The 17,151-nt window shown below is 43.7% G+C and overlaps 1 protein-coding gene across 8 annotated transcripts in view; it reads left to right on the top strand.

Moving 5' to 3' along the window:
- Positions 1–17,151, top strand: part of mef2d (myocyte enhancer factor 2d) — a 78,453-nt gene that overhangs the window by 7,091 nt on the left and 54,211 nt on the right. Inside the window, exon 2 of one of the 8 annotated variants that reach the window (XM_052066352.1) lies at positions 12,354–12,455. The exons of 6 other annotated variants lie outside the window; for them this stretch is intronic. The gene's annotated coding sequence lies outside the window, so the exon portion shown is untranslated. Of the gene's footprint in view, positions 1–12,353; positions 12,456–15,414; positions 15,558–17,151 lie in introns of those variants that run through there. One more of the 8 variants, XM_052066351.1, reaches the window with a different exon arrangement.

Here is a 17,151-nt window from a genome sequence, read left to right as displayed (position 1 = left end):
ATGACGACGACATTTGTTTTCATCGGGGATTACGAAATCTGACAGAATCTGGCCGACTCATAACATTTAATATCCGGGAAATCTGTGCCTGCCGACGCTTTTATTTCTCTCGACAACCACAGGCGAGTCTGATCCAAAAGCCGGCGGTCCGGCTTGGATCCACAAGCTGCGGAGTCTCATGTAGGCTGAAGGCAATTTAGAGCGCAATTTGCGGGATTATCCTCAAGTGAAGGAGGAGGATGGTCGCAGAAAAAGCCGAACTCTGAGGCCCGGCTTGACCTTGACTGGGTCACGGTGTCAAAATCCACTTAGATTCCATTTGAATCCGTTTAGTTCGGCTTCTGGCAACCTTCAGCCACGCTTTACTTTTGATTTGAAATTGCTTTAAGATGCTTGCGCTTGGTTGTCAATTATGCTTGCGGGAGCTTTTGGCAGAAGATTGAAGCGGAGAAGAAGAAACGTGACAATGAAGAGTTTTAGTTGGGATTTTTTTTGCTCTCGTGTTAGTTCAAGGCAAACGTCAGCATTGTGAAGCGATCGCTTGACTGTTGAACACTTTTTCTGGGTGATTCACATTTACGTCAAAATATCGGAACGCCTCATGACTTGGGGGGCGGGGGAATGATGCATAGACACAGATCTATCTACACCAGGGGTGTCCAAACTTTTTGCCAAGGGGGCCAGATTTTATGTGGTAAAATGTTGGGGGGCCGACCTTGGCTGACATTCTTTACATTGAACAACAATATTGTTCAACAAATTTTAGTAAGCCAGTCTGTTTCACATTTCCATTTTTATTTTAATTTCAACAATCTTAAGAATTTCTTTTGGTTCATTTGAAACAGGTATAACACATGCAACTGCTTATTCACTTGACTTTTTCTTAAACAGAAGTATCCTGAGTGCAAATTGATTGATTTGAAACATAAAATGTATCACCATGACTTTTCAATAGTCACAAAACCTTTGACTCGAACAACAGGGAAATGAACAAGCAATACACATATCCACAACTGCAAGGATCATTTGAAATATGACATATCAGTCAATATAAACACGGAGTGATGTCTTGTTAACTCGTGAGTGATGCCCTCTAGTGTCTAAATGCTATTACTCATTTAGTGAATGCTATTATTCATTTAGCCACTAGAGGGAAGCAGTACTCTATGAAACATCACTCACCAGTCTACGAGACCTCAGTCAATGCAACACGTGTTCCATTGCGCCCAACCTGCGGGCCAGACGGCACTGATTTTATGACAGGGGCCGAGTGCCGGATGAAATTCGACCGCGGGCCGGATTTGGCCCCCGGGCCGGACTTTGGACATGCCTGATCTACACACATAGACATACATGGTGGAGGTCCCTCTTAGCCAATGGGATGCCAGGATGATGCTCGGTAATAGCCAATGGCAGAGCAGCTATATGTATGTTGCGTTACGGAAACTCGGAGCCCGGACTGTATTTTTTTTTTTTTACCTTTCTAATCTTGAAATTTATTTCATAACAAGAGGCAATATTTTCCTGGTGAGGTTTTTTGTAACTTGACAATTTCATATGAAGAGACGTTCGTAAGTAGAGGGACCACTGTACTCTGGATAGACGGATCCACTCAATTAAACCCTTTCGTGCACCTCGTCACCTGATAAGCTGATAAGCTGTCACTGAAGTAAGTGCTGTCCCTGAAAGGGTTAATGTTGCTTGGTCAACTGGCTTCGGAGGTTGAATAAAAAAAATGATTTGGATGTTGGGGTTTTGCATTGAGTCTCCTCGGCCGAGCCAGCAACAGAAGGTGAAACCAGAAGGAGGTCATGTGACGGCAGCGTTATCAAAAGAACAAGTGCGGTCCAACCCCCCCGGCCCCCCCCCCCCCCAAAAAAAGGTTCTGGCAAGTGTATATGAGCAAAGCCAAATCGAAATCTGAATTTAGCCTCAGCGAGACTCAACGGGACTGCCGGTGGCTTGAGTGAGCAACCTCCAGATCTTCAATTCCGTCTTCTTCCCGAGCCGCAATGAGCGCTGCTGTCAAAAAGCGTTGGCAGCGACTCCAACAAAAAGCATTTCTGGCAAAGACGACTCACAGCTCGTATTCCGCTTTGGAGCAAAAGGCTCTTTGATTTCAAAACACGGAGGCTGGGAGATGAGTCTCTTCCAAGACATCTTTCTAAAACAGACGCATGACATTTTGGAGATTCGATGTTTTTTTTTTTCCTGCGCCTGCTACTTCCTGTTTTTGTGGTAGGAGGGGGTGGTGGTGGGGGGGGGCGTGTGAGTGCCATCTGAGTCGCCTCATCTCAACTTCTTCCTTCATCAACTCTGTTGAGTTGTTCACAAACAGCCAACACGTGAGCCAATCACCATCCAGCATTTAGTCTTGACCAACCCTCAGCCAAAATGAATGGACTGCGATCCATTACGGTCACGTCGATTTAGAATGTAGTCTAAACCGAGCCTCATTTTAAATTTTTTTTTAGTTTGAGCATCATCACTGTTTTTTAAGGCCAAGTCCTTCTTGAAGGACTTATACCAGTAGTTCTTAACCTGTTTAGAGGTAGCGAACCTAACCAGTTAGTATGCACATTCACCGAATTCTTCATGAGTGAAAAATATTTTTTATTTTTTTATTTTTTACAAATTCAAGATAAAAAAAACACATTTATTCAAAACAGAAAAAAGTCAATAACATTTCAAGAGATAAGTATATATATATATAATTTTTTTTTAAACCACAACAATCACACATTGACTACGAAGTGAACTAAATTTCCCACAGCACTGATTGGACAAGCAATGTCATGTGATCATCTGCAGCCAGTGATGGCCAAGGGGGCGTGTCGTAATTAATTAACACGTTGAGTCGCGTGTGTCTTACTCTCCACGGCAGAGGCTTCGTCGAACCCAACCCAGGTTAAGAACCACTGTCTTACACAAACGCAGACTCTCGGCAAATTTTACAAGGGGCCGTTCATCTTATTGTCGCTATCGGGCGGAATCGTCACATTTTCAAAATGGCCACTTTCTCGGTTGACTGACCGAACATTTTTAGACGACATTGCTTTCATAACATTCATTCATTCATTCATCTTCTGAGCCGCTTGATCCTCACTAGGGTCGCGGGGGGTGCTGGAGCCTATCCCAGCTGTCTTCGGGCAGTAGGCAGGGGACACCCTGAATCGGTTGCCAGCCAATCGCAGGGCACACAGAAACGAACAACCATTCACACTCACACTCACACCTAGGGACAATTTAGAGTGTTCAATGAGCCTGCCACGCATGTTTTTGGAATGTGGGAGGAAACCGGAGCACCCGGAGAAAACCCACGCAGGCCCGGGGAGAACATGCAAACTCCACACAGGGAGGCCGGAGCTGGAATCGAACTCGGTACCTCTGCACTGTGAAGCCGACGTGCTAACCACTGGACTACCGGGCCGCCCGCTTTCATAACATCAACACCAAATATATCGTTGGCGGACCACTGCTTTAACACACACACACACACACACACACACACAAACAATCAAAAGGTCCTGGAAGTGATTAAAAAATAAATATATATTTGCGCTGAACTTGTGTAGATTTTCTCAAATGCGGAAGTTTTTTTTTCCCTTTTCAAGCAGGCAAAAATCAAAGTGACGCTCACTCGCAGTCGATGTGGAGAGCGAATGAGTGTTAGAGAGAGAGAGAGTGAGAGAGAGTACTTGTTTGGTGTCAGCATGGCAGGCATTAGATAACATTTTATTTGATGCTGTTCAATGGCTGACTCGTCCTCACCTCTCGCCCAGGCCTCTCCAGCCCACACATGCGTACACAAGCAAAGACACGGACTCATGTACACACACACACACGCACACACACATCCGCCCACTCGCACACACATCCACACACACGCACGCACACAATCTCTGGAGGATTCTGGCACTTGTTTATGTTATTGAACTGGTTATCACATTACAGCTGCAACTCCAATGTCCTCCCCTCTTCCGCCAGGAGGATACAGACGCCAAAGTGTCTTTTTAGTGTCTTGCTCGCACGTTACCATCACGCGACTAGCTTCAGTTTGAGCGGGTGTGTGCGGCGCTTCCTCGTTTCCGGCTTGTGGTATGCTTCACGCAAACAGACGACCTCGTTTGTAGAAGACGGTATCGACGGCGCTATTGTTGTTTCAGCAAAGCAGCGAGCTCTAATAACGACCGCACGGAACCGCGCTTGTGTTTCTTGCCTCAACTGCAAATGCGCGGATGTTTTGATGGAAATGCGTTTTTGGAATGCTGTTCACGCTATTCAGCGGGATGTTCCGATTGATGTCCAATGAAATTGAAGCCTTGCGGAGAAATGCGGGAAAGGGTGCGCAGCAACCCTGAAGGCACACAACACTGCGGAGTGGCCATGTGTCAGAAACCGACAGAGACTGTCGTGAAAAACCTGAAGCGGAAAAGGTCACCTTGAATACGCGTGGCGTTAGTGCCGCTGTTTTGGTTCGCGAGGGGGCTCAGCAGTTAACCGATGCCAGCAACGGGCGACTACCGACCTTGTTTCGAGGTTATCGGATACTTGCGATGGAGACCAATACCAAGGCGACATCTTGTGGCCAGGTCAGGAACTAAATGCCATAGTTGATCTTTTTTTTTTTTTTGGAAGCGATCTCTGTTTATCCTCACATTAAGTCAAGTCAACAGTATTTCTCGAGCACTTTCAAACAGCCATCGCTGCATACAAAGTGCTGTACATGGAGCGATTTAACATACACAATAAACAGTAAGACGAATCGGTAATAAAGGCGGTAGAAAGCACCAAGCAGTAAAATCAAGAACAAATCTAAGTCATGCTGAGTCGAACGCCAACATTAGCCTTTTATGATGCAATTTGCATTATTAGTGTTTTGTGAACAAATGTATATTTGCTCATTCAAAATGGATGAGATGATGACTTTCTCCATCTTCTATATATATATTGCGCGTCGTCCCGCACGCGGTCTGTCCTTCCGTCTGTCCCTTTTCAAAACGTACCTACTTCACCGCGCCGCCACTGCGCCGCCACTGCGCCGCTCAGGCAGTGGCTCACTACGATCGCGCGGGCATCTTAGCGAAAAAATGTTGTCTACCCACAAGCATTGCAATGAAATTGTTAGTTATTTAGTAGAGCTAAACATCTCTTTATTTTCGCGATAAGCAATGAAGATGAACAAAAAGTTGAACCAAGCAACAACACTTTTGTGGGCCAAAGGCCCACCTTACCAGCCTTCCACAGCCTCCGGGCGGCTCATCAGCTAGTTATTTCATATACAAATACTTTACTTATTTTTTTTGGTCCCTTAAGGCTTACAAATTACCAACACAATATGTAACTTTTTTTACAATTCAGTACTATATTTATTTGACTTTACAACTTCTTTTTTTTTCCAGATTTTTTGAGGTTGGCAGGTTGGGGATGGTTGAATGTCACAATCTTTGTCTTACATTGTCATGTGTTAATGTCGAAAAGAATCAAATTGGGCCCAAAAAAGAAATCAATGGATTTTTTCCCGATTAATCGACCATCCGATTAATCGACCATCCGATTAATTGGATGTTTCTTTTGCATGTTTTTATCAGATGAGGAAAAGGATAGACTTTTTTTTGGGGAGCTAAAATGTAATTGGTGACCCTCGTAAGGATGGAGTAAGCCACAGGTTCATGATCTCAGGACGCTGACCGCGTTGCTCATGTTTTTGTCGCCATGGCAACAAGACATTGGCGTCAGTGACTTCTCACAGCGGCCGCCGCCACTCGCCGTTCGCCCAGCATCGCAGCGATGTTGTTGGACAGGACGCTCATGAATATGAAACGGCGAACACAGCAGCAGTTTAGCGATTGGGCGACAAACTGGTTTGGCGTGTTTTGAAAAGTTGAAACTTTTTCAGCTGTTTTTGCCCACGCGGCAGGAGTATATCATGCACTGATTTTTTTTTTTTTTCCCCTCGCTTGCTTTTGTCGTCAAACGAACAACGGGTATAAAAGGCTGTGCTTTCAAGTGTCAGTTTGTCCTAAATATCCCGCCACATTTCCTTTTTTTTTTTTTTCTCCCGTCCTCACACGACAAAAGTTTCTAAGCAGAAATGTTAGCATCTGGCTCCTGACATTTCTTTTCCGCTCACAACCGTTTTAATTGCAAATAACTGAAAACAAAAATATTAATAAAGGAGCCAGCAAAAGTTACTTTGAGAGCATGAAATTATAATTTTGAAAACACACTGAGTCAAATGTTCAAAAACATTCTTATGCTTTTGACGCATACATAATTCAAATGACCTTTTGAAACGACCCTCATCAATAACGGAATCGTGTTTACATACTGAGAGCCATGAAAATGTTTACGCCTTCGGCGTTTGTCGGATTTTAGTTCAACAAATTAAATGAATAAATCAATCAGTAAATAATACTGGCTTTGTGAGGAGCACATGATGCATTATTTTGAGTAAATGGTCCTGTAATTATGAATCGTAATTAGAGTAAATCGTATCATTTAGTAGAATAATAGGAGAAAATCACATTGTAAACGAGAGTAAGTAGTTAAAATCAGATCATTTTTCGAGTCATTTATCTGTGGAACGCCGCGTACGTGCTTTTCAGCAATTGCCATGTAATTTTCTTTTTACATTTATTTTTTAATTTAAAGAAAATCAAATGGTGCCAGTGGGTACTAGTTAGCCCCACCGACAAAGCCCACGGGTCGATTCTCAAAGTAGCTCACCAGTGACGTAAAACTGTGATTCACTAAGAATAATTAAAACAGAGGAAGAATGTTACCATGTATATAATATATGAATATTTATTTAAACTTAACTTGTGTCACGTTTCGTCTTTTACCAAATCTTGCGATATTATCTCTAAAAATAAAATAAAATAGTTGGTGTTCACTGAGGGGCAAAAAAAGCTTTTTATTTACCCCCAAAAATTTGGAAAAAATGTCATTGAAGATTTTTAATTTAAATACAGTATAATTTTTTTTACTTTTCCGACTGCGAAACTGCGCTATTTTTGCTCACGGGTTGTCATATTTTGCCATGCTCATAAAAGAATGCCTCGTTTAAATTGAACCTGTGAGATTATAACATTAGCGTCATACTCAAACATGCGTGTCATTATCCGTATACTATGTTGTATAGGTGTCGTCATTGTTTCCTATTCAAGTGATGACGGATTAACGTGATGGCTTCTTCTTCTTCTGCTGCTGCTGCTGATAATGCAGCCGCCTCCTCCACCGAAGCAAAGAAGCTTATAGCTTTTAGCCTTTAGCTCGGCTCACCGCTAGCATCTGTTGCCACACAAACATACGCACGCACGCACGCACACACGGACTAAGGCCTCTCCAACACATGCTGGAGGGTCATAAAGGCTCGTTTTCATGCCCAGAGAGGAGGTGGTTGATGCGGCTTTTCACCCAGGACAATTCCTCCGGAGTCACAACAGGTGTGTGTGTGTGTGTGTGTGTGTGCGCGCACTGAGGTGGAAGCTCTACAAAGGGGGAGAAGAGAGGACAGAGGACTTATGAAGGGTCCCCTCTGACCCACCTGCACCCTGTCAGCTGTTGTAAGCCTGTTAAAACGTCAGCTGTTTCTGAGCAGAAGTGTGTGTGTGTGTGTGTGTGTGTGTGTGTAGGGGGGGGGGGTTGCATAGTTCATTGGGTGGTCAGTTGTTAGGTTGCTCCGACAGCATTTCGCATCCTTGGGACGCCATGTCGGCCAATGGACAGGCCAACTTAATTTGTAAAAAAAAAAAAAAAAAGTAATCTAGGGTTCTTTCCTCAATATTGCAATTGCGATTTAATATGAGATTTTTTTTAAGGTCCTCTTCCCAATGACATTTTTTGGACAGAGAGAATCAGAAAATGGATTGCCATATCAAATTTAATATGCAGACTGTGAATATTTTGGCCTTGTAGGTTAGGCTAATGCTCAAATAACGGCAAATCTGAATGAAGTCAAAAGACGTTTATTTATGAACTTTATGGACTTTATGGACTTGGGTTTTTAATTTACGAAACACTCGCAGTCTTTTCATCTTCACAAAAATTCAACGTACATTCTTTCTCTCCTCTGTCTGAATATAAAATGAGGCTGCCAGATCAAGAAAAATTAAGCTGTTCTCCTCCCCGATTCCAGCTTTTATGATTTGAAAATTGCATTTGACTACATAGCAATGCGATTTGAATTCGATTAATTGTACAGTCCAACTCCCTCCCCTACAAAATGGCCAACTCACTTTAAACCCGTGCGGCACCTGAACCGCTGACGTCAGCAGCGTCCAGGAGCTTTTTGGCCTGCAATCAACTTCCTGTTTCCTGCTCCGAACCAACCCCCAGAGCAAACCTTTTCATTTCATCGGGGCGCCTCTGCTCTTCTTTTACCGCACGTAAGCGAAACGTCTGCCGCCTCCCGATCGGTCGCGGCATGGGAGTCGTCACAGCTGTCGGGTGATTTATGACTTTAATTTACCTGACAGATTAAAATATAACACAGCCACACGGGCGGCGTGTTAATGAGGATATCACGGCAAAGTCCCGCTCGTCGTCTCTTTGCGGATTCTTCATTTGATGAATTTCACCTTCAAACGAAGAAGCAGCAGCTGAGGACGTTTTTCTTTTTTTTTTTTTAAGTCGGCAGCTGAGCAGAGCAGACTTGTAGCGTCTGTTAGGGCTCGTCGTGACTCTCTTGAACTTTCACCTTTGGCTGTGACCGCTTCAGGGAGGTTGGAAGGTGGGGGGGGCTAGTCGGGACAGCATGTGTCACATCTTATTTGCTAGAAATACCGCAAGTCAGGCATTTGCTCATCTGAGTCCACAAATCAAAACATTTGGTACACTTGCATATTCATTCACAACAGCAAAAGGAATACTGAAACGCACAAATATTGGGGGGGGGGGGGAAATGCCCGCAAAATTATGTGGAAAAAATGAATTTGAAAACATTGGAAAAAATATTTGATGAAAAAAAATGCCAGAGAAATAAAAGATCAAAAGTATGAGAAAACAATGCAGATGTCATGCACAGTTTAAAAATACAAAACTTCAAACATAAATACCATATCGTAACAAAAGGCGCCATGTCAGTTATGAGTGTAATTTCTATATTTCATACATTCATAAGACGCACTGCATTATTGGACACGGGTATGATAAAGTGTGCTAGCTTAAAAAAAGATACGCTAGCATCCATGCTCGCTAGCGTATGTTTTTAAAAAGGCAACGGGGGCAAAACTGAAGTCGGTGGTACTTTTATTGAAGTATTTCACAATGTACTCACATTATTTTTGGATTAATCCTCATCCAGGTATGGAGAAAAAAAACAACTACATCCATTCTATTCACGTAAACCTCACTCAGCCACTCTCTCATTTTCTCCATCGTCCATTCATCCTTTTTGATTTACCCTCACGAACACTCCGCCTGGAAACGTTTCTTTCCGGACGGTCTTTCTCTTGAAAATTACCATAGATGGCAGTTTCTGTGCGAGCTTGAAAAAATAAATGCTAGCATGTATGCATGCTAGCTAGCTAGCGTATGTTTTTTAAAAAGGCAACGGGAGCAAAACTGAAGCCAGTGGTACTTTTATTGAAGTATTTCACAATGTACTCACATTATTTTTGGATCGATGGGGGGTGGGGGGGGGGCAACATCCGGTCTATTTACGTACACCTCATTCAGCCACTCGAAAATAATAATTAAAAAATGTTAATCGTGATTAAGCTTTTTCCCATAATTGGCCAGCCCGAGATTGATCAGTTTGCGGCTGAGCAGCTTTCAAGAAGTTTTTTTTCCAGCTTTTTGTCTGCGGCATGTCCCGCTTTCATTATTACGCCGCAGGATTTGTCAAACGTGTTCGAGAGAATGTGTACAATTGCCACACAATGTAGGTCAGAGCAGAGGAAAGCTTTGTCATTTTCTTCTAATTTCTCCAATCCTCCCCAGGGAGGGAGAAGGAAGGCTCATTTGCATAACACCGTCAAAGCCTTGCGAGCGCGTCGTGTTCATTTCCACGCCTATTTGTGGCAAACGAGCGTGACTTCTTTTTCTTTGTAAAGCAACACAAACAAAAAAAAAACAACAACAAACAAACACAGCGGAATGGCGTTTGGCAGCCATGGAAAGCTCAGCTCAGCTCAGCTTTCGACTTAAATACATGCGCCTGCAGGCCGACTGGCTGCCTTCTTCGCAGTGTTCTCCTGTTTTGTTTTGTTTTTTCCTTCTCCTCCTTCTTGGACAAGAACGTCCCGCTGCCTCCCCCACTCAACCTGGCAGGTCCTCACTTGGCTCGGCGAGAGAGCGGAGGAAGGATCACAGATCCTCGTTTCTGGCCGCTGGCCAACATTGCGGGATGAGGAAAAAATAAATAAATAGGCATTTGTACTAGATAGTTCTCATACAGCATGGACTTCCACTCATAGGATAATGAAATCGTTGCAGGCTATAAAAATGTAATACACCTATTAAAAAACAATTATATAGATATTTTTTTGTTCCTGAAGCCTTTATCCTCACAAGGGTCCTGGGGCGTGCTGGAGCCTATCCCAGCTTTCTTCGGGCAGAAGGCGGGGGACACCCTTGAACCGGTTGCCAGCCAATCGTAGGGCACACAGAGACAAACAACCATCCGCGCCGATAACTAGGGACAATTTAGAGTGTTCCATTAGCCTGCCATACATGTTTTTGGAATGTGGGAGGAAACCGGAGTACCCGGAGAAAACCCACGTAGGCACGGGGGAGAGCAAACTCCACACAGGAAGGCCGGAGACCAAACCCACACAACCAACACTGTGAGGTCAACGTGCGAACCACATACACCTATTACGTTTGTGTTGTCTGTTCTGAAAATGTGTTCTTTATTTTGGGAAACAGGAAAAGTTTTTGTATCCTGCCGATTTAAGCAGTATAATTATTAATAAAGGGCTACAGTTGGAAATTATTAAAAAAAAAACCCCATTGGGAGGTTTCATGACATTAAAAATCGATGGACAGAATATGCGGTATTGATTGGTCACCAAATTTTTTTCCGGAAGAGCCAAGAAGTACTCTTGTCCTTCAAAATAAAAGGCCTGCCTTGAGGACTGTAAAAGGAGCGAGTGAGTTCTTGCGAGCAAAGGCGACTGGGCTTCCCAAGGAAAAACTCTCAGCCTGGTGCCCTTTCTTGACCTTGAAGTCTCCGCTGGGGCTGGGAGGGTGTGGGAAACGGGGGGGTCCGGCAGCGGGCGGAACAGTCGCGTCATTGACTTTCCACACAACGCCACGAATGTCCGAGAGGGGTGCAGCGGTCGCGTCTGTGCCAGCGGCCCCCGTGGGCCACATTCCAAGAGGCGGTCGCGTCTGGAAGCACTAACTAATATGGAGAAATCGCGCCGGGGCTGCCGGGAGCCCCCCAAAAATGTGCCAGATGATGAGAAACATCAACAGTGCTGAACCAAAAAAAAAACAAAACAAAAACAAACTGTGATTAGGGGGAATGGCCTTATCTCCAAAACCCCTTCCTCATTTACTTGCAACGCTGGCCGCCTGTTGTTGCTCAAGCACCACCGGCCCCTTAACGTGAATAATTTTTGGACCCATGAAGGGAAACTGGGTAAATTTCTCACGCCATACCTGAGGATTTGCCACAACACCATAGTTGGACGACGCTCACGAGATGGTGTCAACGTCTGATTTGATGCGAAAGAATGCACATGAAAACATCGTTTTGTGACTTTGGACTAGGGCTGAACAATTTGGGAAATTCAAGTCAATATCACACAGTCGTGGAATACATTTTTCAAATGCATTTTCGGTCAGTCGATAGGCTTTTTTTTTCGTCAAATAGATACGTACCATATTTTCTGCACTATAAGGCGCACTTAAAAGCATTCCATTTCCTCAAAAGCTGACAGTGCGCCTATAAACCGGTGCGCCTTATACATGGCTCAATATTTAGATTTCTTGGACGTAGTATTTTAAATGATTTGTAAAGCGCTTTGTTACAGCCGCAGGGGTTGTGAAAGCTCTTTCTAAATAAAGCTGTATTGTATTGTATTCCCTTTAGCGTAGCTCCATCTAGTGGATGCAAACACAACCACAGCCTGCTATTGTAGCTTCTATCCTCTGCGCCTTATAAAGCGATGCACCCTATATAATGAAAACAGATTTCAAATAGGCCATTCACTGGAGGTGCGCCTTATACTCCCGAGCGCCTTATAGTGCGGAATATACGGTAGAGTATATTTTAGTGTTTTATTTTATATCGTGTGTAGATAAGTTCAGCGCTCGAACAAAGTGCGGTCAACATGTTTACATTTTGTTTCGTGAAAAGTTGTCATGATCAAGTCACAGATTTGTTTCCGTTCTTCTTGCAGAGTTTTGGACGGACTGACATGTTTACGCCATACTTTGCCCCTTATAGAATTTTGGGAACTTGTCATAGTGGAAGCTTAAAAGACGGCACGACAAAGCATTCAGTAAGTTCACTGCTTCTCTTCAAGTCATGAAATAAGCGGTCTCTCATATTAATTTGTGGTTCATATAAATGCAAAATATAACCCCAAACCGTTTCTAACCCTTTCATGTACCCTGTAACCTGATAACATGATAAGCTGTCCACTGTAGTGAACGCTGTCCCTGAAAGGGTTAAAAAAAATCTATGTACTTTGGAAAAAAAAAAAGATAGAAAAGGGCCTTGAAAAGGGAAGAGGGCCTTAAAAAATTGCATCAAAAATAATTGCATAATATCTCGCAATCGCAATATTGAGGTCAAAATTCTCATTTTTCTAAATTTTTCAAAATGGTTCAGCCCTACCTCAAACCCGGCAAACTGATAGACGACGCAGACTCATGGCTTGTTTAATGTGGAAAAACATCTTATTGCGTACCTTGAACTCACTGCAAAGTTACCGTCTTTTAAATTCCTGAGATGACATCAAAGCTCAATTTGATGCGGGGGCCGGGGGGCGTCGAAAACGATGACATTTTGTGACTTGAAAGCACGAGGGGTGATTGACAAGACGCTTGAGACGAAAGAAACGGCTCGTTTGATGCAGAGAATGTAGAAAAAGACGATCTGCGATGGTCGGGTTGCTTTTTTTTTTTTTTAAAAACGGATAAATACAGTTCAGGCTTCAGTTCAAGTTTCAAGTCTGAGTTAGGCCTCAATCAGTGGAGGGTTTCAAATTCAAAATGTTTTCAAGACAGCGCAAGGGTTTCAAATTCGACTGGTTCTTATCAAATGGAATGAATGACTTTTGAAGTGTTTTCCGGCTTTTTTTTCCCACCTTATCTCATCTGAATGGTATCCGTCTTCGTCACTACCGATGTCTGTATCAATATTATCCATATTTGGATCGATCCACCCACCACCACTACTGTGTCGTTTGGCCAAAAGGCAAGAGACATCAGCAATGTGTTTGGACAACACTCTTGACAGCTGAGCGTGTGTGTGTATGTGTGTGTGTGTCTGTGTGTGTGTGTGTGTGTGCGCGCGGACTTGTCCAGCTGTCTTAGTGTTGACCGAGCAGTTCAAATAATCAAAATGGTGGTCAGATTCTGTCAGAGACGAGATAAAGTGCTAAAAGGGGAGTTATTTGAAGTTTGGTGCGTTATTTGGAAGAAAAAAAAAACAAAACAAAACAGCACTGTTCAAGTATAAAAATTATACACATACCAAAATATATGATAGCCACAGCCTTACACTTCATTAATGTACAGTCTGGTATTTGCATCTGCATGTATATATTTATTATTCATGTACAGGTGACACATAAGTGTGTGTGTGTGTGTACGTTCGTGTGATGGGGAAGGGGGGGGGGGGGGTGTAAGGACTATTATGAGGGGCTAGTGGGAAAAAAGGCCCTGGAGGCTGCTTACATCCTGCTGCCAGCAGCTCCCCAACCGACACACACATACACGCACACACACATCAGCTTTTTGGCTTGTTTTCACCCACCTGCCATTGACTTTGTTCATGATTTGACCCAAAGTTAAAAATAGACTCACATAAATACAAATTCAAATCATACTAAGTGGTTTTCTAGACTGAAACAATGGATTGTACCGCTAGTTTTAGGTGTAAAACGTAAGTCGACGAACTTTTGAGAGCTTAAAAACACTGCAGAGTCATAAACTCGACTCTTGAAATGGATTCAACAGACTCTTTGATGGGTTGAAATGTATATTTTTTTAAAAAAGGAAAGTTTCAAATGAAATTGTTTTGGTTTAAACAGTGCAAAGTAATGGACGAGATGAAACTGAGGTTTTGACGGCAAGCGTTATCACATGATGTTTTGTGAGTTAGAAACACCGCAGCGTGACGGATTAATCTCACGGGATGGTCTCGACGTCTCTGAGAGATTAAGTTTCGCGTTTTAAAAACGCTTCAAAGTGATGGACTGGACCTGCTGAAATGGAGTGAATTTATGTTTTGAAAAAGTGTAACAAAATGAAGTTTGGTCACTGAAAACACTGTAAAGTGATCAACTCGACTCATGAGATGGCTTAAAAGTCTGCTCTGAAGGAAGATGTTGGAAAAAGACAAAAGCAGACGGGTGAGTCCGAAGGGCTGATAAATTAGGCCAGTTGGAAGATGAGATGAGCAGGTCCGTCTCACAGTACAGAGGTGCGAGGATTCGATTCCGGCCTTCCTGTGTGAAGTTTGCATGTTCTCCCCCTGTGCCTGCGTGGGTTTTGTGCGGGTATTCCGGTTTCTTCCCACATTAAAAAAAAAACATGCGTGGCAGGTGAATGGAAGACTAAATTGTCCTTGCGTGTGAGTGTTAGCGCAAACGATTGCTTTGTTTACGCGTGGCCTGCGATTGGCCGGCGACCAATTCAGGGTGTTATCCCGCCTACTACCCGAAGACAGCTGCGACCTCCGTGAGGATAAGCAGATGAAAAAAAATGGATGGATGGGAGATGAGATGCTCGAAACACGTGAATATGGCTTCAAGATTGAAATGTCGACGCCGAAAAGTAAACTTGACTTCTCGACTAGCCAACTGATCCTTATTATGTCGAGATTCTGGAAATTGTATTTAAAAAATTTCCGAACCAATACTGTAAAATGATGGAATAGACTCGTACATTGATCGTGTAGACCGTTTGATGCGGAAATATATATTACAAGGTGAAATTTTATTATCCCCCCCCCCCAAAAAAAATCTACTGTCTATGTCCAACATAGAGGGCTGACGAATCAAGGCAGTTGCTGAAGGCAGCAGCGACGTGGGAGGAGGTGGAGGGTGGAATGGAGTGGGGGTGAGAGGGGGGGGGCGTCGAGGAGTGCATGTGTTTGCATGAGGTGTTAGGTTAAGGAGGCGTGTTCAGGGTGTTCAGTGAGCACGGTAGTTTGTGGGTGTCCAAAACTTGGTGGGGTTGGGGTGGGTGTTGGAGGGGCGGGGGGGGGGGGGGGGGGCGTTCCAGCAGCAGTTGTCACTCGGACGTTCGCTGGTGGAGCCACCGCGCCGGCGCTCCGTCGACCTTCCTTTCTTTTGCGACAGGGACGCTAGCTGCCATCTTAGACCTGGATCTGGACTACTGCCTGGCTTTTGAACCGGCAAGGTTTTCTCACGGTAAGAGCCATTGATGACCTGAGTGAGGTGAATTCAAAGCAAGGCGAGTTTATTTGGATCGCGCCATTACTCGACTTAATTATAACCTGTTGTAAAATGTCAATTAAAAAGTAAAGGGGAAAATTTGTCAAGGAAGTAATGTCTTACTCAAAACTTCCTGGTAACAAAAAATATCTTGGCAGACTCTTGTCTTGCTTTGATATGAAAGCTTTTCAAGCTTGACGTTTTTATTTTTATTTTTTGGTTTGTTCACCTTGCGGACTAGCATGTTTCAAAAAACGCAATTCAGAAGCCTGATGATGAAAACAGGAAATAACATTTGGACGTATGACCTGAGAATCTGGAAGTCTCGTAGGGAACTAAAAGGTTTTGGTCCAAGTCCGAATTCAGGACATGCTGTGGTTACTTGGTTGTTGGTTTATTTTAGTTTTTGATGTTTGATTGAGGTAGTCCTTAGTTATCAGTTATCAGTACTCAACAGATACTGAGTTCAAAGCGGCTAAGGTACGAATAAATGCCGTGACCAAGCAAGATTTTACGACTTATGACATGCTGAACCCAAATAATGACTTGACTCAATTTTATTTTCCTTTCTTGACTCGCTTTAATTTTTGCCGCAGCAACTGGGGATTTACTTTGAAACTTGATGGTTAAGACTAGAGACTTACGTATGACTTGCACAAATGTGATTTACTCCCACCTCTGACAGACGGCCAGGAGAGGCCGTCGTCAGCTGCTGAGATGCAACAAGGGGTAGTTGCTGGGGGATGTCATTGAGGGGTGAGGGGAGGCGGCAGCGGTGGTGGTGGTGGGGTTATGTGTCTCGGGATAGATTTACAGCCCCGCTAGCTTGCGCGGCAGTGGGCCTCGTAACGCCCGCACCTGTTGGTCCCCCCCCCCCCTCCCCTTGCCTCGCAAGGCTATTAATGTGTCGAGCATCATGAATGGTGGGCTCGCCGCCACCTGTCGAGACACCATTGTTTACCTTTAAAAGTCAGCGTGAATATATGAATTCTTCTTTTACGGCAGTTAGCTAACCTACTCTGTGACGCCATGTTGATTCATTTCCACCCCGCGTGAATTATGGCGCGTTTGTTAGCGTATCCTCAAAGCTGTAAAATCAGAACCACTGCGTCCACTGTATCATAAGTCGCGATATGGGGAAAACTCAATTCATTGATACTCGGTTTGGTCAACGGGAATAAATCAAGTTCAAATCTGTCAATACAAAGCGACCATAACTCGAAGCCAATCACAATCCTTGACAATGAAATGAGGCCGGCTAATCAGTGAGCAGCTGTGAAAGGTCATCTTACTGTGTTCTTGGCATAAATGTTGACGTTGTGTTGCCAAAGTTTCATTAAAGCTAACCGAAAGGCACTTAGATTAAAAGGCTGAACAGATTTTAGCTTATTGTGAGTCCTTCTACTTCCATTGCGTAAGGTGACTATTAGCATTAATTATTAGCGGGAGGAGCAGGTCCATGTCCAGGTTCGCCAATTAAGGTCTTCTTGTAGTTAGCATTATTTGTGTACCTTTTTCTAGCACACTATTGTTAGAAGAGACACGCGCCTTTAAAAATAAGAATTTGTCC

Source organism: Hippocampus zosterae, chromosome 5 (genome assembly GCF_025434085.1).
Source record: "Hippocampus zosterae strain Florida chromosome 5, ASM2543408v3, whole genome shotgun sequence".
Lineage (NCBI taxonomy): Eukaryota > Metazoa > Chordata > Actinopteri > Syngnathiformes > Syngnathidae > Hippocampus > Hippocampus zosterae.
Note: the sequence above shows the minus strand (reverse complement) of the source record. Positions and strands in the feature narration are given on the sequence as shown.